Here is a 26,790-nt window from a genome sequence, read left to right on the forward strand (position 1 = left end):
TTACACTTAACTTGTTATAGCAAATATGAAAAGCATTTGCATTTTAAGGTTTTAATAATTTTACACCATCTGCTACCCGAAGCAAATTTTCTTCTGCTTACAATGTAAGATAAGTTTTTTCCTAAGCTTCCGTTTGGTACATATCCGAAATCATAAAATCTTACTTCTGTCACTAGAAAAAACTTCTGTCACTAGAAAAAAAGACTAGACGAAACAAGGAAAAACCTTAGGATTCAATTAATGTAAGTGAAATAAATTGCATCTGATGACAATAATTAATCATAATATTCCACTGCTTGGTTTTTAGAAGATTGCCTGTTACTCTGTTGAAGAAATGTTTTTAAATATTCCAAGGACAATTTTAACTACAGTTATAATTGTTTATCTGTAAATAAAACCCAACCTAATTACTTATTAGATCTTACCGTTTTTATAGCCATATTCAGTTAAAACACTGTTACGAAATTAATAAAACAAAGTTTAGTTCTACTTACAATAAATTCGCTTATTTTTCAGAGTACGAAATCGTAATATTAAATTAATGTTGCATTTTGCTAGAAAAGCTAAGAACGCTAATTAATGCTAATAGTATATCGGTTTAAATATTTTAATAGATAATTACGATTATATAATTCTTCTTCAATATCAATATATTTTTCTTTGCATTAAATGCTAGAAAGACAAGTTTTCCAGGGTGGCGTATTTTTTAAAATTGAAGTCATTGAACAAAAAAAAGTATAAATTGGATCCAGTATTATATTTTCTAAAATACATTTGTGTAAGGTTAAGTTGTGAACAGAGTAGAAAATGTAGAACAGAGTAGAACACATAGAAAAACCATAAGTTAGCTGACATTTTCTATTAATATAAAGCTGCGGTTTGAAATAAAAAATGAGTTAATATTTCTAGCTAGCTCATTTTTATTTATCTAAAAGTATAAAAAATAAAATAAGTGAAACCTTAAAGGGAGCCCAGGAAAAGAGAATCTAGAACTTTCGTATATGCCTCAGAGTAATAAATATGTCTTCTGAATCTTTTCTACATAAATATATTTAATTTTACCAATTTCTTCCAAACTATAATTATTATGAATTAAATCACACATTTTTTGACAATATTATTAAACCAGAGGAGTTTCTATAGAATCCAATAAAAAGTGTCTCAAAAAAAAAAAAAGAGAGAGAGCAATGGCACACAATTTACACAAAAATATTTCTATGAAAATTTCTATATTTTAAATATAGAATACTTTATTTCTATATTATATATATATATATATATATATATATATATATATATATATATATATATATATATATATAAAGGAAATTATGGATATGAATAAAAAATCGTTGCATGATAAGATTTATATATATTTATTATAATCATTAAAAACACTAACTATTTAGATTATTTATATATAAAATACGATTGGTGTTTTTTGTTCTTTTATATCAATATAAAATCTGAAAGCATATGTAAAATTTTATTTCACGTATAAGATTTTAATCGGTAACAGAGGAATTATTTCATTGCATAGAGGAATGATTGCATAATTTAAATTTGATTAGTGATCTAATCAAAATGTCACTTTTAACTCAGAATAAAATAATATTACTAATACCCTTTTCAAGAATACTGATTCTGAGATATTATAAAACTATTTCTGAAACTACTGAAAAAAAATTCCTGTCATAAAAGATAACTGTCTAGAAAACTAGATGGTATAGGATCAAGCTATCAATAACGTCCTTGCAGTCTTAAAGCTTATCCACTCACTTTAAAATATTTCGTTAAATATTCTCAATATTTAATCAATCTAATTATGTTAACATAAGAAGAAGTCGTAAGAAAATTTCTGCAGCATAATTATTACGTAGTCTTTCATTAAATTCATCAACAATGCCTAACTTATCTGCATGTGAAAACAAGTAATATCAACAAGCATTTAATGAAATTTTTTAGGTAGTTAGGTTTTGATAATCTTGAGGGAAATCGCATTTTCCAAATAGTTAAGGCTTCAAGAACGTTTAATTATATAAAAGGTGATATTTTCTCATCTTTTAATATAAGCTGTTAGATGCTAATTTGCTTTAGTTATGATTATCCGATTATTGTAAGATCTGTGACAGAAAATTCAGATTATTCAACGTCATGCGTATGGAATTAATATGAGTTTATCAGAGTTTTTTTTATATATATTTTTTCGTATTTCATTCTAATTTTTCTTATTATTGCGCCACTAAAGTACGTCACGAATTGTAATAATTGTGAATGGGAGGAAATGTAGCACATTCTGTTTAATTACTTAGGACTTGGATCCATATTAATGACAGCAAAAATATTCTAGCAATTATTTAAGCAATCCATACCTCAGAGAATATTTGCAGAAGAAACTGGTCGTTATTTATATTATGCAAGACAAATAATCTCTCTCAGAATCACTGCCAGGCTTTCTCTCTACTAAATCAGGTGGTCGTATGCAATATTTATATCATTGCAGTCTTCATGTATAGCAACTTCTTTAAGCATATCTTTTCATACTCTCAGTTTCTAAATTTTTGAATTGATGACCAATTTCTCCTAATTTATTAATTGACACATATTATTAAATTTAACTCTTTCCAGTTTAGAATATTTTTAACATTGGATCATGTATCTATTCGTATTTTCCATTATTTTAAGCTTATTTACTCAATGAATTAAGCATTTTTATTTTTAAAAAATTAATAAAATCATGCATTATTATTATACAGTTAATCATAAGTTTTCCGTCCCTGAAAACGGGAAATATTTAATTACTTCAAATTATTAAATATTAATTGCATTTGTCTGCCATCTGTCTGCTCCTCATGTTATACCCATATTAAAATATGTTACCTTATTGGAATAACTGTAAGTCATTGACTTAAGGGAACACGAACTACTTTATGAAGATGAAGATCCATTTTTTCTATCCTTTTTATGAAAAGAATCTTTACGAACAGAATTTGCTTGAAGATCATTTCAAAATATTTGAATTGCATATTTCTAAGTTTTAAATTCAGAATATAACTTTATATGTTTCTCTTTCTTTCAACATAAGATATGTATTTGCTTACATAGAATACTATTGTTTTCTATTCCGATTAAGAAAACTGTAGTTATTGGGTTCTGGATTTACTTTTACATTTTAGGCAATGTAACCAGTCAAAGGTACAATTATTTGTTTGAAATTATAAATCAATACTGCTGCCTACTTTCTCCATCACTCAAGAGACTTTGAGCTTTCAAGTTATCAAAACGAATGCTTTTGATGAGTTCTGTCTAAAGAGTTTAATATTGTTTCGATACACTAACGAAAAAGGAAGTTCGAGTTTTTAAGTTTCAGATTAAAATATATGAATAAGAATGCATACAGAGATCATTAAAAGAAAGGAAATGACCTGGGATTTACAGTGACAACTCAGGGGACTTGAAAGCCAGAATTTTGTACCTTTTCATTTGCACATATTGGTGGTCCTGTTTAAAGGACTTTGGCTAAACAATTGACTTTTTCCATTTTTTATTTAATTCTAAATTAACAGAAAATTTATTACCAACAAATTAGAATGACGAAATCTCTAAATCTTCGTGTTATTATAGATTATAAAATTAAAAAAAATATCAAGTTTCGAGATACTGTAATCAGAGTATCATACATATTTTTAATTCTGACACCATACAGATAAAAAAATATATCACGATTCCAAAAAAATTGAACTATATTTATCGTTTTTCAGACAATTTTTAAATCACTTCCATAAGTAATGTTAGGGACAATGTTATCTATTGTCTCCTTATGTTTGATCCCTTCTTATAGTAATGGAGTTCTGATTCTATGTTAATGGGTCCAAACTTGAAGCTTGTTTACTGGATCAATACCACTGAGTGAAACCATAATCCATACGGACCGTCGTCGGGGATCACATGAGCCTAATCTGATATAGCATGTTTGTGACAGTCTACTAAGGATTGTTGGTCTCAATACACCTCTCCGTCACCTACAGGAGTCCAGATTAGGCCTTCAGCAAGAGTGGTCGGTAATTTATATAATCCTAATCAACACCCACTTGCGGAATAAGAAAACAAGCGCAGTGGAAATAACAGGATCTTTGAGGAGAAATCATTCTATGATATAGTGATTATAGGCGCAAAAGCATTTATTCGCACCAGTAACATTTTTTCTGACGCATCCATGATGAGCACTTAATTTATCTTCTTTTGCTGACATTTTTCTTTACAAAATAAATTTATATGCAAGTATATAAAATTATATATGTATAGTTTTTATTAAATATGGTGAAAAGTTGTATGAAAGAACTTTGGCTTTTCTTAAGTCTGATTGTAACATGATACAGAAAACAAATTTTAATACGTACTATACATTTTTTAAAAGTGTCAAATAATAAAATGCTGCTTCATTCATTAATATCTGCACAAACAATGTTTCAAGTTTGCAGATATATGCTTATTTCTAAATTAGGAACAATATTACAGGAAAACATTTATTTCATAAATGCAAATTTTATCAATACAGGAAACGTGTCATATGCTAACATTTCCTTGTAGTACAACTTATAATCATCATGATTTCAAAAATAATTGGTAATCAAAATGTTTTTTTTATCAACAGTTGTAACATCGATTTTATAAGGAAGAGAAGAGAAATTTTAGAAACTGAACAGTTAGATTTAATGAGAAATGATGGAATGGCTAGAAAGAAAATAAAATTCTTTGCTCGCAATTTGCATTTTCTAAAAGAATGATATACTAACATTACGATTACATCTATGTTGCATGTAATTGTTATGCTCAGCTACAAGTATATAAATGACATTTTTTAAATATCCTGCATCCTTATAGGAAGTGAATATGCAGAATGATTTAGTGGCAACAAATTACAGGATTTTTATTTCTCTGAGCAGAAATGTGGAAAATGAGGTTATATACAAATGATACAGAAATTGTCGCTTTTGCTAGTTTTCTATGTTATCTCATGCTAGAAGAGCAGTCTGTTCAGAATTCTTTGTTACAAAAATGTCATGTGGAGAAGAATACTGTCACATAATAAACTGCCTGTATACAGCATTCGTGGAGGATATGAACTGTTACAAAATTTACATAGACAACTAACTATACGATCGGCGTCTAGAATTTTTCAGTTGGGCCTTAGTTCTGTCAATATCAAATCCTTCCTTTTTGAGAAATATAGTTTGGATAGGAGAATGTCATTTTAATCTAGAAAAAAGCATTAATCTTCAAAACGATGACTTGATAAAAATCTGTCATTCGTGCAAGAGGTTCATCATCACTGACAATTTTCTATAAATATCGGGTGTTATATTTTTAGACATTCGCTGGTAAGTTATTTTCGGCTATACTATACTGAATACTTACAGATATATTCAATTAGTTTTGATTAATATTATGTCTGACCTAAGGGATATATTGTCTTGTGCAATCCACTTTCTGTAGATATTTAAGGACCAAAATCAAAAAGCCTGTCTTGATGTCAGAAATCTTAAATTGGATCTTATATACATAAACATTTTTAAGGGAATATAATTGTGTATAGATTTCGAAGAATGTGTGATTCTTTTCACTTTATGCCTCTTAAATACATTTTTGTGATATGATTATACCTGAAACAACGAAAAACTAGCAAAAATACCGGTTCATAGCTTTGTAAAAATGTTCTATAAATTTGCCTTTTAATATGTAAGCAAATTTTAGAAATATGAAGTTTCGTATTTTTACATATGAGTATAGGAAAAAAATTTTACTTATTGATTTCTTTGTAACTTTTTATTTTCCCCCACTTCAGAACATAGATTTAAGTATCTTGTTTTGTGAAACTTTGCAGTTGTAAATTTATGTTTAAAGCAATAGTTAGAGAAATACATACCTGTTCCACTATTTGGGACATTCCAGATATATCGGTTGATTAAAAGTGAAAGATGTAAAATACAAGAGCTGCTATTTTTTTTTCTTTCAAAATGACATGAAATTGATTAATTCATTTAAATTTAACTATTTTTCTTCTACAGTTCAATTATGTTATCAGTTCGTGTATTTTTAAAATTTCTTAGAAATAAATATCGAGTTTATAATTATTTTTCTTCAAAATATAAGAATATTGTTTAATATTTAGATCCTCGGACAACTGAATCTATTGAAATCCTTGAATAATCTTTTGAAATGGGAATTGAAAATTCAGGTATGCCTTTTCGCTTCAGTCAATGAAGTAAAAGATTTTAATATTATCCGCGCAGTTGCAAATTTTTATCTTCCATTATTACCAATATACCTAGCCACCACACTTGCAATGAAATAACAGGAAAGGAGAATGAAAGTCTTACAAGGTAATAAGAAGAAAGACACATTCGCACAGTTAGGAAATGAAATTCTTAAGAATTTTTGTAACTAAACATAGGGAAAACATGTAAAGAAAGATGCTTATAATTTAAGAAAACAAAACATTAGTTTTAAGAAATTGCTATTTCGTATGGTGATGTCTGAAGCAAACATTTGAAAAATGTTTGGCATGTTTAAGGAAAGAGTGGCAAATCATATTCCCTAGAGCTTTCAATTTTCCTTCATTAACAAGTGATCATCTATTTTACAAATGGTCTTCATTCAATTGTAGAATAGGTGATCAATATTTTATTTCGCATTTCTTCAAAGCTACTGAATTCTGAATATCATTATTTTTCATCCTTACATCTCCTGAGTTAGATGAACTTAATTTCTCTCTACCTCCAAGGTTGCAGTTCTTAATTTTCTGTCACAGAATGATCTAATCAAGCAATAATTAAGTTGTGTTCGAAACTTTATTAACTGCTGCTCTAACCCATAAGACCATTATAGTGATATCCCACATTCTCCTTTATCATTATATGTATACGTATCTTCATAAGGGATTTTTATCTACACTTTTCAACTTTTTTTTTTAAATCGGACGATAAATATTTATCATGTTTCATTTTATTCAAAATGACGTTTCAGTTACTAGGCAACATTTCGAATATGTTGTTGACCAATATTTTCAAAAATTGATTCCCATTATGCGTGAAGTAAACAGGCATGATTATCTAAACATTTTAAATTGCCTACATAATTCCTAAACAAATTCCAAGCAGTTATGTGATTTTGCTTGCGAAGGAAATAGCAAAAAACTGCTGTAAATGGTAAGGATCAAATTATTTATTCAAAAAAGATTTTTGAAACTTCAAAACGTTGTGTAAATTATTATTCGAAAGACTAAATTAAATTTTATATTCTTAGATTAAAATTTTAATTCAAATAATTGCCGAACAAAACTTTTCAGGAAAAATGTGTGTGTGTGTGTGTGTGTGTGTGTGTGTGTGTGTGTGTGTGTGTGTGTGTGTGTGTGTGTGTGTGTGTGTGTGTGTGTGTGTGTGTGTGTGTGTGTGTGTGTGTGTGTGTGTGTGTGTGTGTGTGTGTGTGTGTGTGTGTGTGTGTGTGTGTATATACTATACTGAATTATTGAGAAGAATTTAATCACAATAAGATTAAATTCTTCTCAAAAGTTATTGACATGGATGAATATTTAGAAATCTAATTTCATTTCTTCTTTGAAATAATTAAACACAAATTCATTTTGTTTTATTTTGAAAATTATTAGCTAGCATTCTACCTTGAAATAAACAATTTTTTTTTAATTTCAGGTAAGTTTAAAAGTTATTACTTTTTAAAATGTTAAGACCACTTAAAAATAACCGTCAATTATTTAAAATATAATTATAATTGAAAAAAAAGAACAAAAAAATTATGGCGCCCTTAATATCACGAAAATAATTTTGAAATAGAAATAAAATATGAAGCATAAAGCAACATTGAAGAATTGAAAAGACAAGTATGAAAGGAGAAAAAAAAAGTGAAGCCAGATTCTAATTCGCTCTATCCTACTTTCTTAACAAAATTCATTACAGAACATCTTCTTAATAGGAAGAAAAAATAGAACGACTTCTATAGAGCGTAGAAGAATCTTAATCTAGGGAATTAAGCATTTCAAGAATTTCGTTTAAACACTAAAGCTTAAGCGGAAAAAAAGTTTGTTTTAATAATGGAGTTAAGTGCATATATTTAAAAATAAGTAAAACCTTGAAACTAACAACGATAGTAAAAAAACTCACTATTTTTGTATATGTATTAAAAAAATAAACGGCAATTTAACTTTTTTCAAAAAAGAAATAAAAAACGAAAAAAAAAAAATCATCATTGTTACAGACTAAAAAAACACTAAAATTTTCAAAAGCATATCTAAGCTCATTTTTTTTATTTCAATAGAAAAAAAAATAATAAACTTCTCAAAATTAATTGCGTTTCCAAATTTGAATAAAAATATCAACTATTTTTCAGTAAAAATTTATTTTTTGCTGAATTTTTCATTCTGGTATACAAAGCGAAAAGAAAAAAAAATGTCCTAAGCATTAAAATATTTGACCTTATGATCAGTGAGTAACCTTTTGATCATAATGAGGCCATTTTTTTTTTTTTTTTTGAATTTTGGTAATCTTTCTATGAACACTATTACTAAGAAAAACTTTGAGACAGACGGATGGGAAGAAATTTGTAGCTTTCTCACAAATTTTGGAAGAAATTCATTCAAATGAAAATTCAGTGTATGCGGACAAGTGAAGAAAGTAATTAGCAAACGCAATAAACTAGATATATAAAAACTGGTACTGAATTTCACGGTTAATAAGAGAAACACAAATGCCCGAAGGGAGAATATAAGAATAATATTCATTCTTTCATTAATAAAGCAAAATTAACTATATCTTTAAATTATATATATACACTAAATGTTAAATACAAATAATTTTAGTTTAATGAGAAAAATAGTTTTAATTAAATTACTTATTAAATAGTGAATTATATTATTTAGGGCGATTTGAAAACACATGATAATTATACTCCTTATTTCCCTGGATTTTTTTTTTTTTTTTTTTTTTTTTACGATTTTTACAAAAGTATATTTTTTTTGCTACCCTTATTGTTATCACATAGATAGCCATTTGTATGACATCTTTTATTTCTTCGAGTTTCTGCTCTCCAAAATTACTTCGTAGAGTTCAAAATTATTTGTTAGGTTGCTGGAGATCATAAAAAGACTTTCTTTATGGTCTTCAGAAGCCTTCTTTCTGTGATCGGCGTGAGGTCGGATAAGGTCAAATGCTAAATTTTTAATAATTTTCTCTTTTCGAATTTTGGTGTAGCTCCTTTTATAATACTCAACATCACGCAGGAATTAATAAAAGCATTTCATACTAGTGAAGAAAATACTAACATAAGCCATCTGTTTCAAATTATGACTGAAATATGGAGCTTCCATTTCATCTATGACACCAATTGAACATTTAGGCAAGTAATTTTTTTCTGGCATTCTGAAATCTTTTGCACTGTCATCTAAATATTATTGTCATGTAATATGGCAGAGCATAACAACATTCCTTATTTCTTTAGGTATGTTGGAAACGTTTGTAATTTTCTTCTGAAATCCAAATAAATTAAATATTTGTATTTCTCCTTTAGTTCCAAATAATGAAGAGCATAATTCATTGCTTTTCGAATTTTTTCTACTTATAATGAAGAGCATAATTCATTGCTTTTCGAATTTTTTCTACTTATAATGAAGAGCATAATTCATTGCTTTTCGAATTTTTTCTACTTATAATGAAGAGCATAATTCATTGTTTTTCGAATTTTTTCTACTTATAATGAAGAGCATAATTCATTGTTTTTCGAATTTTTTCTACTTATAATGAAGAGCATAATTCATTGTTTTTCGAATTTTTTCTACTTATAATGAAGAGCATAATTCATTGTTTTTCGAATTTTTTCTACTTATAATGAAGAGCATAATTCATTGTTTTTCGAATTTTTTTACTTATAATGAAGAGCATAATTCATTTTTTTTCCAAATTTTTTCTACTTATGCATTCTTTTTCTCCAATTGTTTAAGTAAAAGGGAATAAGACGAGTACCAGTTATCTGTAATTATAATACCTCCGTATTTGTAAATGTTTTGCATCAATCTTATAGCAGTTTCACTTGAACTGTTATCCACTTAATCAGGACAGTCAGGCTAGAAATGTATAAATTTAGAAGTATAAAATACTCATGAATACATCAGAGGAAATAGCTTTATTCCATACTGGGATATTGGTTTATCTAGCATACATGGTTGCCTAAGTAAAATTATTTCTCATATTCTCCATAAATTAGAACCGTCTCTAAAGGGTTCCAAATATCCATCAAAAGGTGAAAATTTGTCCTGCACCGTATAAGTTTTAATAGTTTTCTCCGAATTTTTAAAAATATTTTAAACAGTCATTATTCAATTCTTGATGCCTTTAAAGTGTTTGCACATCGTCGGACAAACACCGGAGACTCTCGGTAGAAAAAGAAGAATTTTGTGATTCATTTCTTGTTGAAAGATGAGCAGCACTATTAACAGTCTTCTGATCCTTCACATTCACTTTGGATACTGTATGAATTCCACAGTAAAGAATAAAACTTGATTTCAAACTAAGACCATCTATATGCTTTTGGTGTTTAGTTTTTGTCTAGCTGTTTCTTTACTTCTATCAATGTACATAATAGCCGTTTCTTTTTAATATTTCAAATATGTTATGAACAACAAAAGTGATCAGGCATCTGGAAAGCTTCAAGTATTTTAATGTTCCCAGGAAGTATTATAATTTTATTCTTGGCTAGAGTTTTTATATTCTCCCAGACTTTGCTTTCGATCGGGTTTTGTCGTCTTCACCCCTAAAACATCATCGAAATTGTCAGCAAGGAAAATACAAAATACATCAACTGATAATAAAATACAAAATACATCAACTGATTCCTTATGATATTTTGTGACTGAGGATAATGTCGTATATAAATCCTTTGCTAATTCTTCATCTGCAACAACAATATTTTCTTAATCGGTCGAAACTTCAAGTATCTTTGGTAATAGTTTTTTTTTCCTCCTCATAACTAACAAAGACACATCGTTATCTTTCTACTATTTTCTCTTAATTGAACTAAGAGAATTACTGACATGAGGACACGCAAGGGATTATTTAACCACCTTTAACTGAATTCCAATGAAGAAAGATAGGAATTTTTCCCCAAAATGGATGCGCATTTTGATTATGACCTTGAATGCAGTTAGAATGGATTTGATTTTTAATAACACAAAGAAAGTCAATATTTTTAAATTATCGAAGCTTGGTGTGTTAAAAAAAGCATTTTTTGCATCAAGGCTTAAAAACCATTTTATATTATATAATTGGATAAACTGGAGACAAAAGATCCAAGAAAAACAGTCAATTGAATCTTCAATGCGAAGCATAAATTTCAATTCAAAACTAGGTTAATACCACAGTGAAAAAGAATAAAATTAATGTTAACGTTCTTAATTAATATGCAGAATACCGTACCTCTACTTCTTCATAAAAATATAGTTTGGGATGGCATTGTAATTTAGCGGCTTAATTTTAATCTCAATTTTTATATGTTTTAAGAAGATTGAACAAAGCTCAATTTCTACTATACGATCATAAAAGTATGAGTTGTGCCCTATAAAATAAAAATAAAGAGGAAATAAGAGAAAAACAGCATATCAGGACAATCATTGCAGTTTGTAGACTGAAGCAAATTTTTTCAGAAAGAAAAGTAATTTTGCAAGGAAATTGATTTTACAAGTATAAACCTCATAAAATTAAAGTCCATAATCAAATGCTTTCACGAATAAAAAATACATATATGCATTTATGTTTGAGAATCAGGTTTTACAATGATGGGTTAAAGAAATTATGGTTTAAAGAAATTGGAAATAATTCGTAATTTAATTGTATAAAATCAAAATATATATTCTTGATATGAATAAACAGAAAAAGATAACCAGTAATATATCAAAATCTTTCAACCGTTTTTAAAAAATAAGAAGAATAAGAAATAAAAAGAGTATAACGGACAAAGTGTTATTAAAACAAATAGAAATGCAACACTAAATTGAAGACACACAGATGACAATTCAGAATAAAATTTAAAAAAAAATCCGAATTATGATTGCAAGTTTGAAAAAAAAGTTGAAATAATAGTTAATTACATGAATAAATGATATAAAATGAAAAAAAATTTATCTCCCTAGATGTTATATATAACTATAAATAATCCATTTAATTGCTTTACGCCATAAAAGGTTTACATTCTGTAAGCATAAAGTACATTTATGATATTTAAAATATGAATTGTATGACATGATATGCAAAAATACATTTCAAGTCATTAAATAGACATCAATTAGAACATATTTAAAGCAAAGTTCGTATAAAATATATTCAATTGCTTTATATCATTATTATTTGCTGTAATAGAAGCTCTCAAACTTGGATTTCAAATCTGAAATGAAGGGAACGTTCTTTAATAGCATGAACACTTCGGTATTCATCTTATTAAAAAAACAAAAACATTTACAGAGGATGTAATTTAATTCATATTCAAGGAAAACAATCATTCTTCTAGATGAATAAAAATTGAAAAAAAAATATTTTCACACAGAATTCTTACTAATGAGCATTGACTTTCTATTGCTCAGCAAATTAGCAATTAAACCGATATTCGTCTCAGTTTATTTTAATTTGTTTCGAGAGAAGCTTTTCACAATCATTGTATTTCCTAACTATTCGTTGAATCTAAATTACATTCCAATCTATTTCGCCTTGAATTTCAATTACTTCGTAAAAGTGATGACCTCAAGTTAGAAACATATAACATAGAGAAACCATTAATCTGCTTTTACGGCGATTAGTTTAAATACAGGCTTCAAGTAAAATAATAATAATTTGCTAAATATGATAGCTGATAATATTAGAGCGTTGCAGAAAAATAATGAGAACAGGCAGACGTCGGCCGTCGAAATTGTGTAATGATAACGTTTACAGAACTAAAGTTAAAAATGTTTTCCAAGATTAAGGAATTAAATGCTTTGAAGTTTTCTTGTAATTTAGAAGCAACTTGTTGGTTTTAGAGAAGAACTGCATAATTATATATTGTGATTTTAGAGAAATAATTTATCAGTGTATCCTTCTGAAATGAACACATGAATGAAATGAAGATGAATTTTTCTGAAATGAAAACTCATAATATCCTGTTAATATCTGTTAAAAACACCATTTCAAAGTTCATTAACAATTTAAATGCATGCATAAATCATCTAATGTTTGATATTTTATGTAACATCATATGTATCATAATATACATACGAAAATAATTGTAACTAATTTCCCCAAAACATAAATAAACCTAGTATTTACATAGCGTATTTAACGATATTTAGTAGTGCAAGGTATAGATCAGTATAGTTCGTCGTTTTCTTTAGGTTAACACCTTTTATAGATTCAGATTAATTGGTAATTAATATAGAGAGACTTTCGTTTCACTCCAGTTTAGGTTGTTATTCATATGGTTTCCTGAAAAGTGTAAAAGGAGAATAATGCTAAAGTTAACAAAGTTTTTGGAACAAAAAAGTTAATATAACGGATAAAAGAAGTGAACTTCAAGAACCATCAAGCTACCCTCTCAGGTATATTAAAATTTGAAATAAGCAAAGAAAATTCTTTTCGTTCAGACTGAGTTACGAAACAAATTTTAACTAAAACAATCCAGTCGGATTTCAGATATTTCTTGATATATTATATATAGAAAAGTATTAGTAAAAAGAAATAAATAAAAATAAAAATGAAACATCATAAAAGGACTAACAAAAAATTCAAAGCATTAAATTTATCTGCATTTCATAGACTAGGAACAAACAAACAAACAAAAAAAAAAAGGTTAAAGAAATATTCTACAATTTTGAAAAAAAAAATGTTTTAATGCAGAAACTAAGACATATAGTAGCGTGTGTCTTTGTTTTTATGGAAAAAAAGGAGCTTTGCTGGACCGTTGACTTTTAAAGATAAGACAGATGAGTTCACGTATAATCAATGATTATGACTAGAAACCGCAATCTAATTATTTCGGAAAAATTCTGTTCTAGGTAAAGGATTCAATGTGTTGTTTAATTCTAGAACTTTCAATGTTATCAATGGTAAATGTACGGTGAAACGAGCTCGGTAAACAGATAAGTTATGTTATTTCAACAGAAACAGCGAAAGCACAGGTAGCAAAACACAACCGAAATACTCTCGAAGACAACACAGGCAGAAATCAGCAAGATACAAGTGGATTAAATAACATAAGTACAAATCGTTTAGAGAGAACTTACTGAAGATACGCACATCAAATAAAAAAAAAAAACTCACAAATCCATCCCATCTAATATATATGCCTCAGCTTTTATAGCTCCCGTCACAAAAGCATCAAATATTCGAAAAGAAACAGTGCCTCGAATTCTAATAGATATATCAAAAAGATTCATGTTTATTCGACAATCGCCAAACTCGTCTCTAAGGCCGGGCATGATTAACCCGACATCCATTCAACACACGCTTAAGCAATTTGACTGACATCCTAACTGTGAGACAAACTGCGCCGTGAAGCAAAGTCACAGATTCGTAACAATATGCTCTAAAGAATTTAGTTCATTTAATCTAATGAGAATATAGTCTTTTGAAACTACAAGAAGATATCCACGGAATTTCAGAACGAAGCTATTATTTTTAGACAAGGAACAGATATTGAGGAAGACACCTCATCAGGTAATCCCTCTCGATCTAGCGAGAGACAAGATAAACGATTCGCAATGAATTTAACGCGCACCAGGCCCATACAAACTGTGGTCTCGAAAAAGCAATTTTCTAATTCTTAAGTTGTAATTTTTATATTAGACTACCTTAGCTCCCTTGAGAAGTAACACTCAATTCAAGGTTTATTTATTTCAATATTTATCAATTATAGAACATTATATATAGATAAAATAGACAGTTTTAATAAATGAAACTATTTCTAAACTTTTGAAGAAAATAGAGGGCCTGAAATAAGTTAAATTATCAAGAATCACTAAAAATTTCAAGCTACACAATAGCCAAGGTCGAGAAAAGGCAAAATTTCGTCATTGCCAAATCCATACATTTAATGTCTGCAAAAATAAGCTAACAGTGTATTAATTGCTAATTTTAGAAATGCACGAGAGCTAAAAAATTGTTCATGTTTTATAGAATTAGTAGATAACTTTTTCATGCTTCGTCTGGAGGAAAATGGTAAAATATATGAAATGAATGCTTTTCTGCATATCATTCTAAAAATTATCTATTTTTCAAAAAACACCATTTATGTCTGCAAAGTTAAATTAATCCTTAAACAGAAAATTAACTGAGATACTAAAAAATCTATTTTCATCTGAAAATTGTAATATATCCTTTTAAAAAAGAAGATTTAATTTAAATTTAAGACCTGTGTGTTTTTTTATGATGATGTTTCGCAAAGTTTTCATTTTTTCTGTTTCAAAACTTAAAAATATGACTTGTAACATGCAAGTTTAAATAGTTATGAAAGTAATTAAAGTGGTGTCTAAAGAAGCTCAGATTATACATCGAAATTTCAATCTATATTATGTTTAAATTAAAATTGGTGCATCCCCTGAAATGTTATTAACTTAAAAGTTAAATTATCCAAAAGACGTTTCAAAAAATAATTACTAATGGAGATATTCTTGGTATTTCATTGGAATTATCTGTCAAACATTATTAGAATTATGCTTTAATAATTTACATAATCTAAAAAATATTTAAGAAGTTCTAAAGTTTATGCCAAATAAGGCAAAACCAATAAGATAACAATTATTCAAAAGTAAATTTCTTTTTAATAATTTTTATACGCACCAACTATTACGTAAATTTTTAATTATGATTTTGTCTCATTTATCATTGCATATTTAATATACATGGCATGGAAAATATAATGCGATCAGAATAAAATCTGTCCCTCACTTATATGAAAAGAAAAGTCATTATATCCATGTATACTGCATCAACAAATAAAATTATTTACATTTTATGCTGGTAGTGATGAAATAAAACTAATAAGTAAGCTATTTATTTTCGTACATTAGAATATTGCTGCCTTCACATTTATTTTCGTAGATTAGAAATATTGCTGCCTTCACATTTATTTTCGTAGATTAGAAATATTGCTGCCTTCACATTTATTTTCGTAGATTAGAAATATTGCTGCCTTCACATTTATTTTCGTAGATTAGAAATATTGCTGCCTTCACATTTATTTTCGTAGATTAGAAATATTGCTGCCTTCACATTTTAGTATAGAATGATAAAGATCTGCAGCATTTAAGATTCCATTAGGTTTAAAAAAAATCTAAAATGTATCACCTTGCTTTGAAACATAATACATCAGAATACTTGCAGATCCCGTAATATAAAGATGTTTCCTCTTTCTAAATGAACTTTTTCCCAATATATTTCGTAATATGAGTTAATACGGATAAAGTATCATTTAATCTTTCCAAAGGAATCATCCTGTAATTCAGAATGACAGTGAATAAGTTTATTCAAATAAAATTTTATTTTTATCTGAAAAATTTACATCCTACGAATGTTTGAAATATGAAATATTAATTAATTTTTATGGAAAGCAATTTGAATCCGGTTCCCATTATGTCTTTTTTTTTATTTTGGTTATTTTTATTGTTATTTCCTTTCAACATATCTTAAAATATATTAACAATAAAATGTATTGATAAATTTTTTATTTATTACTCAATCAAGCAAGTCGAATTTCAAAATATAATGCTAAGTATTTTATATTTTATCAGTGACGACATTTATCTTTGACATCTTCAGAAAGCAAAAACATATCATTTTTAAAATCTTCATCATCTGCTCGAAAATGGTTGTACAAAAAAGGAATTCAAAGTACCGGTATATATATATATATATATATATATATATATATATATATATATATATATATTATATATATATATATATGCAACACAAATTCACTTTTACTCTCATTACAGGACATGATAATACTTCGTAACAAATGCCCCTATAGAAATTATTCCGCAAATAAAAGGGAAAGCAAGTAGTCTTGGATAAGGTGCTTAATTAATAGAATGACTAAATAACGGCTTCGGTTTCAAAACGAAACGTAAGCCATACAAAAAATAATGGAACCGGAAAAGAAAAAAAGAATATTTCTTTTTTGGCATCTAAACGACTTCAAAGAAAAACATGCAACAAATATTGAAAGCTGATGAAAATTAAGGAAACTGTTCTGTTGTCTAATAAATCAAATAAGGTATTAAATGAATTCCTGTCAAATATAAAAGTATTAGAATGGAAAATAAGCAATATATACTTATATCACACTTTCTACAATTTTCTTTCTTATAACCATACTCAAAAAATTATAATTAAAATCATCCATTTTATCGTGTGATTCTTAAAATATGTTTTCTCAGAATTTTTGGGGCTTGGTTTAATGGTGTTGTACAAAGAACAAATGAAAAATTCAAACCTGAATTGAAGATAATTGAAGATGTAAAGGGTATTCGATTTTTTTTTTTTTGTATGAAAACATATATTCGCATTTTTACAATAAGGGAAATAATTTACAATTTCCGAAGATACAGCTAAATTGTTATTAAACTCTTATTTAGCAAGACGTGCCTCATATTTCTAAAGACTGAGTTTGGTAATCTATTTTTCACTTTCTGTTAAAGAATTGAAATTTCGCACACTTGTCTGTTTTCACCGATAATGCACATTTCAGTAATTTCCAGTAAGTAAATATTAGAAAATCATCAATTAAAATAAATTTAAAATAAAATTAAAATAAACACCGGTAAATTGACTATAGATTTTAATAATTTCAGAATGCATTTATTAAGTAATCTTTAGATAAATTAGATTTTGTTAATTTAGCAGTGATGCATCTAGTGTGTTGGTTTCGAGAAAAAAATAGTATGGATATTAATAAAAAGAAAAATCGCTACATTAAAAGAAATATCTTGCTTAATTAAGTAATAACAGTTTTGCATAAAGTTAACAGAAATTTGTAGAGAACATTTAATTTTGAATTTAATTCATTTCATCAACAGCCAAACAACTTAATTTGTTTTAAGTGTTTCGTTATTCAGTGCTTTTTCCAAATAAATGCGTTTTTTTTCCATTCCAGCAGCATTTTATAATACAATATCATTATATGATATAATTGGGACAGTTAAAAATAATTTGTGGCCTGCCAATCCTACTGAAAAAGTTAATTTACAGAATATAATAAAGTTATGAAATGAAATTAGTATTTGCTGATTAAAGTTACTAAAGCCAAAAAGAAATTAATGAAGGTTCAAATATGTTTAGATTCTGAATGTAATATTTCATAATTTTGAAGAAAATTATTCATGACAGATTATTATTTTATTTTTAATAAGTATTTGTAAATAAAAATTTCATTCTTTATCAAGATATTCTTCAAGGTATAAAATGGCCCTAAAGGAACTTAAGATATATTAGCATTTTTTAAAAAATAATATAAGTAATTAGCGAATCTGAAAATAGAATTTCTTTATTTTACAATGAAGGGAGTTATTGAAACTGGATTATTCTATTATTAAAATTAAAATATATTCTTATCTAAAAACCATTCCCAGCGTGCCAGAATATAAATATTACAACATACATCTTCGGTTTGATACTTCACATTAAATAGTAGTACATTCATATAAAGATTTAAATTAAACTTTTTGCAATGCCTGTATCAAAATATTATGTTCAATGTTCAAGTTTTACTTTGTAAATAATTTTTGTTGAAATAATGAGCAGAAATCAAGCTTAATTTCCTTAAGAGCAGTTTTTTAAAGTATCAGATATTTGATAGCTATTTTGCTATAAAAGATATTTATTTGTCATTCTTAAGAACATTATTATTATTTCCCCTAAAGATTGTTAAAAAATATGACAAAAAAGTCCACATTCACACATTTATGAATGTCAAGATGCCTAATGAATTCAAAGACCTGTAACACTGCATTCATTTTATTTAAAGTGGAAATTTGACAAAAGTCGCTGTTGCATTTTGGCAAAATAATAAATAAACATAATGTTAAATTATGTTTATTTATTAAGCTAATTCGTTAATACCTAATTAAAAGCTAATTCGACAAATACCACGACTTTTAGAACAGTTACATACGATCAGAAGAATAAATGAGAATGCTATATATAATTGGTGTTACTGATTTATATTACCTGATACACGTTTTCAATTGTAGTTTTAGAGCAACAGCCAAACAGAAAAGCGCATATGCAAATAACCAAACGACCATAAACATCCTATTTTGAATGAACAACAAATGAAGATACTTATTCAATATATCTTAAGAGCCACGGTTTTGTTAGCATTTATCGATATTATTCTGGAGCGGATGGTTTCTAATGTTTTGCCTATATAAAAGTTTGATACCTAAATTATTAACTTAGAATGATATCTAATTCTGCAACTATCTGAAAATAATCATTAAGTTGTGCTCGTCATATGTCACCATAAAAAACCCTGCATCAATAAAAAAAAATCTGTTGACAAATTTTAAATTAAAATTAAATTAAATTAATATTGCTTGGCATTTAGTTACAACACTAAAATTTCATCTATCTTAAAATGGGATGGCTTGTAGTTCCAAAGAATTCAAAAATCTAATTTCCGAGGTTCAGAATCAGAATATTCTTTCCATTCAAAGTTAAGATCGGGTGATATATCATTGATCCATAAAAACATGACTTCCACCGTTGTCTTGATTCCTCTATTAGACAATTAGACATTTTTTTTCCATCCAGCCATTTTAGAAATAGATAAGTCCATACGATATGGACAACCGTCGTCCAAAAGTTAGGTTGTAATGTACTGCTCTGTGTGTTCGTATAAAAAGCTTACAGCTGACTAATTTGCACAACCATTCTGCACATCATTCATCATCACACCATTTCTGCAAAATGTAGTTTCGTTGCTGAAACAAACCCAAGTCGTAAATTGGGCCTCTGCTACAGTAAGTTATTGAATTACTACAGTGACCTGTTTAACGATCATTATTAATGTTAACGATCCATGTTCCTAGTCAATTGTTACTAGGATAGTGTGTCAGTTCCTAGAGGAATGTCAGCTAACATCTAGTCATCATCTGACCGAAGTTCATAAATATGAAGTTCGTGTGAAAGAAGACCTGGTATATATCCAGAACTTCCCTTTTCTGATGTTCATTTAGCAATTCTATGAAAATTCAGTAATCGATTTTTTTTATTAAGTTTAAGTTTAACTTACGAATAACCTGAAATGATCGAGAATTGCATTTTAAAATTAAGTTCGAAGACTTTCGTATATTCATGAATATCTTCAACGATGATCCAAGATATAATTCATCGAACCTTTGACAAATGCTTAGTATTTAAATTCGTTCTCACGAGCACGAATAAGATGGTGAAAAATAAAATACTGAAATATGTTAAATAGCTGCTTTGAGATGCTTTGTATGTTAGTTACTTGAATTTTTTCTTATCACTGCATTCAAATTTCATCATTTTCCTAAACGAGTTGAAAATGTGGGGGGAAAGTCTTTTATAGGACACATCTGTACTCCAATATAAATCGAACCGTTTGTAAGCTTCTGAAAATGCATGAAACGAAGCAATGATGGAAATGCATGAACAACAAAGTTTTATGTTTCAATATAATTTCACAAAAAAAGTTACCATTTCATTGAGTTGTATGATAAAAAATGGAAACATCTTTGAACTATATGCTTTCACCAGTATAGTAGAAAATATTGATTTGCTTCGAATAACTAGGCACAGAAATTATATAAAAGTCTAAAAAGTGTTTCCATGTCTTCAAAAAATGAAGTGATAATTTTTCTTCAAATTTAGCCAGGCATTTATACCAAAAAGTAAAACTTGCTAAAACTTTTCAAATTCAAAATAAATCAATTGCTGATTTAGAGCAAAAATATATTTCCGAAAGAAAAATAAGAAATCTTTACTTCTTAAAATGAATATCTGAAATATTTTTCATAATAATATCCGCAAAGCATCTGTTTGGATTGGACTAAAAATGGGTTTAAAGATGTGCGATAAAATGTATTCATACCACAAGTCACTGTTTTAATTTTTATCTCTGATTTATAATAATAAGGCGAATAATTTCAATAATTCCTTATTTAATGCCTGGAATAGCATAATGTAAATTTTAATACAGTTACAGAAAAAGATTTAACAAATTAAAGAAAGTTTAATCAAAGAGAATTAAAAATATAAAAGAACATAACTTAAATGCTAAAAAGACGGTCATATTGAGGGCTCTTTACTCTAACATCTCTTCAAAAGGAACTCGCAGAAAATTTCATAAAAAGATATTAAAAACAAAATCGGATTTATTTATATTCACTCTTAAATCAAGATACATACAACTTATTGATTTAATAACCAGCTAATAATATCAGAAAGGATGTGAACATATTTTTTTTTTTTTAGTATTAATCTTCACAATTCTAGAAAAAACTATTCAATCACCTTTCGTCTTCCCTCCCAATTTTATATTCGATACTTTAAATCTGAATCTTAATTGTCAAAATAAATTAAATTGCGATTTTGTTAGCTTCATACGAGTTCTGACTTCCATCGTTACTATTAATTTCAAATAGAAATACTTTACAAAGACTCGCAACAAGAAAACTCAAAATCTAAATTATTTTTAAACAGAATTATTAAATAAACTTATTACATTCAACTGACGTTCATGATGTATTCAAGTTTAATTAGGAATTGATATTACAAGGAGTTTGGTAATAGAGCTTGGATATGGAAATTTTTCTTGGCGTTCTTATTTTCTATTTCATGGCACCAAATTTACGATCAGTGAAATTAAAGAGAAATGAAATGTTTAATAATTCTCTCAAAATTTTTTTAAACCAAGTCGATCACAGATCTTTCCTTTAATTGATTCCAGTGGGTTAAGATATATTTTAAACTATCATCAATTTCATTATGCATTTAATAATACAAAATTTAGTTAAATAAGTAACTAGAATGTGTATAATTAAATAAAAAATAAGTGATAATGAAGTGAAGTTATGATAAAAATCAACAATATTTATAATTATATCAGGAATGCAAGATAAAATAAATGTTAGGCAGATATTTCAATTAAAAACTTTTCGCGCGATTAAAAGAAACTTTATAATGAAATATATCTTGAACAAAAATGCAAAATTAAAGGTGCTAAATGTTAAATTATACGATTAAAAATTTCTTTAAATAAAGAGAGAATCATGAATAGAAATTGCGATACTCAAACAGATTAACTCCGTGAACGGTGGGAAAAAAATGTCTCTTTTATTACTGTAAATTGGTTACCTACTTTTAACTCATAATATTGCAGAAATGGTTTCTGGAATCTTTGCTTTACAAAATCTTTGAAATAATGAATTTTAAAACCTGTTGCTCCTATATTTTACAATTATGAAAGAGGCTATATTGGCCCGTGGGAGCAAAAAATATTCGATACTCTTAACGTAATTACTTTGGAAATGAATTAAATTAATAAACTACGTTTACATGCTGTGGAAGTGAAATTTTAAAAATCATTTAATTTTATTAGACAAGAAACGGAATCACAGAAAAGAATAAGTAAATTCCTACATCGCAATCATTAAAATTAATCAATACATCTTGAAAAACTTGAAAAAGAATGAAAAATTAATCTAAATATTAATGATGACAGAATATTAGCCAACAAAAAATCCATCTTTGATTTAAATGATGATTTTTAATACCTATCGTCATGAACTGTATTACATACCGCGAATTATATCAGAAATAATCAGATAAACGATCAGGCAGCAGTATTTTTTAAAACTAGTATGAGCAGTTGGTGATCATTTAAATTATTTCATTCAATTTAAGCCAATATACTGGAAATTGCCATCCATTTAACATGTAAGTGTACCAACATTTTGGTACACATACTTGTTGGAAAGTATTTTAAACACTTCCTTGATTAACTTTTTTTTAATCGGAAATTTTACCTGGTCTCAAAGTAATTTTTAATCTCAAGTCCACAAATATCGCAATGTTCAGAATAGTAAGGACATAATTTTCTATCATCCATGTTCGCTTCACGCCTCATTAGGCAAAAGAATTTTTATCCTTTCTTGTAGTCAAACATTTGATAAAGGCTTTAGCATAATATATAAATTACAAAAAGTAATAGAAAGATAGAAGAATAGACAGTATAATTTTTTTTTAGATTATATAACCAGGTGATAAAATGTATATTGCCAAATTTTCTTTGATTTTAATTGCAATATTTCATTGCACCAAATTAAAATGAATTCAATTAAATAATTTATAATTACATTAAAAACACATTTAATATAAAATAAATTACCCAATTAATTATGTTAGTTAAGATTTTAATAGTAATGAAATGAATACATAGACTGAGACAAAATTCTTAATTTACATATATAATATACGTATGGGACTTTCCTCAGATATCAAATATAAAGATTGAGCTGTGTATAAACTAGAAAGAGTCAATTCACAAAAAATCATAACAAGAAAGAAACATGTAATACTTATAATTTCAACAAAATTCATATATAAATATTGAACAAAAAAAATGAAACTTGATAATCTTTTTTAATTTTAAACTAGACAATTCTTCACATCACATTATTAAAATATGATTCAGAAAATGTGTAATGCATTTAAAATGGCTGTAATGTTATGATTTTTAAAGACATTTCATTTTAAACCCTTAATTACATCAATCACAATACATCCAACAGATTTTGATAATTATTTGTGCGACATTTATTTTTTTCAAATAATCAATGTGCTAAAAAATATAAGATTTCAATAAGTAAATTGATTATTTATTAAAGATAAAATGGATAAGAATTAGAAAATATTCATTAGCATACTAAACGCATAAGCGGACTATATTCTACGAAAACGACAAATAGCGCTTTCTTTTTTTTGACGAAAAAACTGATCCAATAATTTCCCACTAATACGCTTGGCTTGAATTTTATCAGGCATTAATGATACTTTAACATCTTACATCAAGTATTCAGTATATGCTGTAAATTTTGCATGAAGCGATTGCATGATCAGTATTTCCTGAATATTCATTTATTTCATCGTTGGCATGAAAACAGGAAGTCATAGAGACTGATGAATGTGATCGGTCATCGACAACTGCGAATCCATTTAGATAAACACGATAATTTCCGAAATTGCTCTTCTTTCAATTGTCAGAGCTTCATGAGTAAGTATTTATGCCGATCAGCACACTTATGTTGTTTCTTTACTGGAAGGAGTTTTTGACAGAAAAGCGTATTTCATTATCGCTGGTTAGATAGAGAAAACAAAGTTTAGAATCTCTTGAGGAGACATCTTTTTAGATGCATGTTGGGAAGCAAGCATAGACGGGAATAGAATTTTCTCAAGAATCAGAGATTTAATTTTTTTTACAATGAAAGAATATAATTTGTGAACGACTATGTAATGTTAGAAGCTTTGAATATTGGATTTTTCATTCATACTGCTGATCAATATGATGGTAAATTGTTAAAGTGTTTTTAATCTTTATTTAATATATTTATTCTGTTGGTGAATCTAAGTGAGAATTGTAGATGAAAATATTTATAACGTTTTAAGTACTAAAATTTTAATAGAAAATTTAATTTTAAAATTTTTATCCAAGTAAATCAAGCGCGATTCATTTATCTGAAGAAAAGATAAAGCCAAAATTCCTCTAATAGTTGAGCAGGCGGAGAAAATAAATTATATTTAAATAAAAAATATTTCAAAATTAGATTTTATCATTTAATTATAACCTAGAACAAAAATACAATTGCGACTTTCAAGCATGTTAAACATAATAAATTGAAACTTTCAAATATAAAATATATTCAAATTTATATTCACACACAAAAATATTAATCCTATAAGAAAATGTTATATTTTATTCACCGAACACCTGTTACCATACATATACAATAAATAGAATATAAAAATATTAGTACCCAAACAACAAGATTTAATGTATTGAACACAACTTATTTTTTAATAAAAGAAATTGTATGCGATAAATTATGCATGTAAGAAACGAGATGTTTAAAAATATTCAATAGTTAAATTTATGAGGCAAACTTTAAGTATAAGTAAACTGATAAAATTGAGTATAAAAAGCTGTATGCATAATTTTTGGCATATAATTTTAGGCCCGAAAAAGTTAGAAAATCCATTTCAAAAAATAATCGCAGCATAGTGAAAACTAATCAATATTTAAAAATGCACTTTTCTCTATAAACATCTTTAATAAATTATTTTTAATAAGAAAATATACAATACAAATTAAAATAAAATCTAATTTATAAAATTAATTTTAGTTTAAATTGTTTAAATCGGTTGAATTTATTTTCACATCACAGTCGCAATTTATTTATCCGATATTTCGGAAATACGAAATGAAAGTTACTGAATTGAATTTTTATCATCTCAGTTAAAAAAATATTCTATATAATTAAACAATAATAATTATAAATAAGATATAAAATATTGGAAAATAAGTTTCCAATATTTTCGTAACGTTAAGCGAAACTAAGCGACTATTATAAATTTTACAGTGATAATGAATCGGTATATAAAAATAAACTTCTTTCCAAAAAAAAAAAAACGATTTCCATAAATCATTTTTGATACAAATATATACTCAAAATCAAGATTGGAATATAAGTTATAAAATCAATTGAAATTGAAATTAGTTGAAATCAAAACAAATTATATTTTATATATTCTTATCAAATTAAAATTAATATTTTGTATTTCTTTCAATTCATTTAAAAATTAATACTTTTAAATAACAGCTTAAAATTACTATAATAATTTTGAAGAATAAAATCCTATTTAATGCTTCCGACAAATATATTAACTTCAGAAATCAAATTAGTTAATTAACTATTAAGTTGCAAATTATCGCATTCTGTACATAGGTGATTAAATAAAAATATTTTTAATTTCGTTTATACAGTTAATTCTAATTTCAAAAATTTAATTAACAAAACCCAATTGAAATTCCAACAATGAAACTGAATTGTTTTTTAACTTTTTCAATGTAAAAACATTTATATAAAAATTCCATCGCATGATTCAATTAATTCGCTTAACAACAACGCTTTTTAAGTAGAAAATAATTTTATATCAAAACATAAAAAATATTCTCCATAATACTGAGAAGAAAACTCGCTGTTACGTGCGCGGTAAAAGTTTTGAAGTTTCCTTACTTTATGTTTTTCCAAAGTTTTTCATAGTTCAAAATTCAGGAGTTTCCGACTCCACGGAGAAGTTTCCCTTCATTTAAATTCGGCTAAAGTTGTCACGTTGTTTCAAAAACTGTTGGAAAAAACCAAAATCATTTGTAAGTAATTGATTGAAGAGACAGGAAACTTTGCTACCGAAGTGTGCAGCGCGGTACTAAGAAGTGACTGAGTTCGGGCCTTTTTGTCCGAGCTTCACTGCTACAGAGTCATCTACCGTTTACCTCGGGAAACGCGGCATCGATTTTTGCGCGGTTGCAACTTCGTAGAAAACTGTCCATTTACAGTCATACACGTTGGCGTTTCAAACAAAATCTTATGGCTTTAATAAACATAAAAACTATAAACGTTTCTTAATCTGAATAATATATCGAAAACGTTTAGCTGAAATGGCGTATGATAATAAATGT

General features: G+C 27.1%; 1 protein-coding gene across 1 annotated transcript in view; it reads right to left on the reverse strand.

Moving 5' to 3' along the window:
• LOC129959639 (neuropeptide S receptor-like) overlaps positions 1-26,550 on the reverse strand; it is a 211,416-nt gene extending 184,866 nt beyond the window's left edge. Inside the window, exon 1 of the mRNA XM_056072522.1 lies at positions 26,348-26,550. The gene's annotated coding sequence lies outside the window, so the exon portion shown is untranslated. The remainder of the gene's footprint in view (positions 1-26,347) is intronic.
• Between the last annotated feature and the right edge of the window lie 240 nt (positions 26,551-26,790).

This window comes from Argiope bruennichi, chromosome X2, assembly GCF_947563725.1.
Source record: "Argiope bruennichi chromosome X2, qqArgBrue1.1, whole genome shotgun sequence".
Classification (NCBI taxonomy): Eukaryota; Metazoa; Arthropoda; class Arachnida; order Araneae; family Araneidae; genus Argiope; species Argiope bruennichi.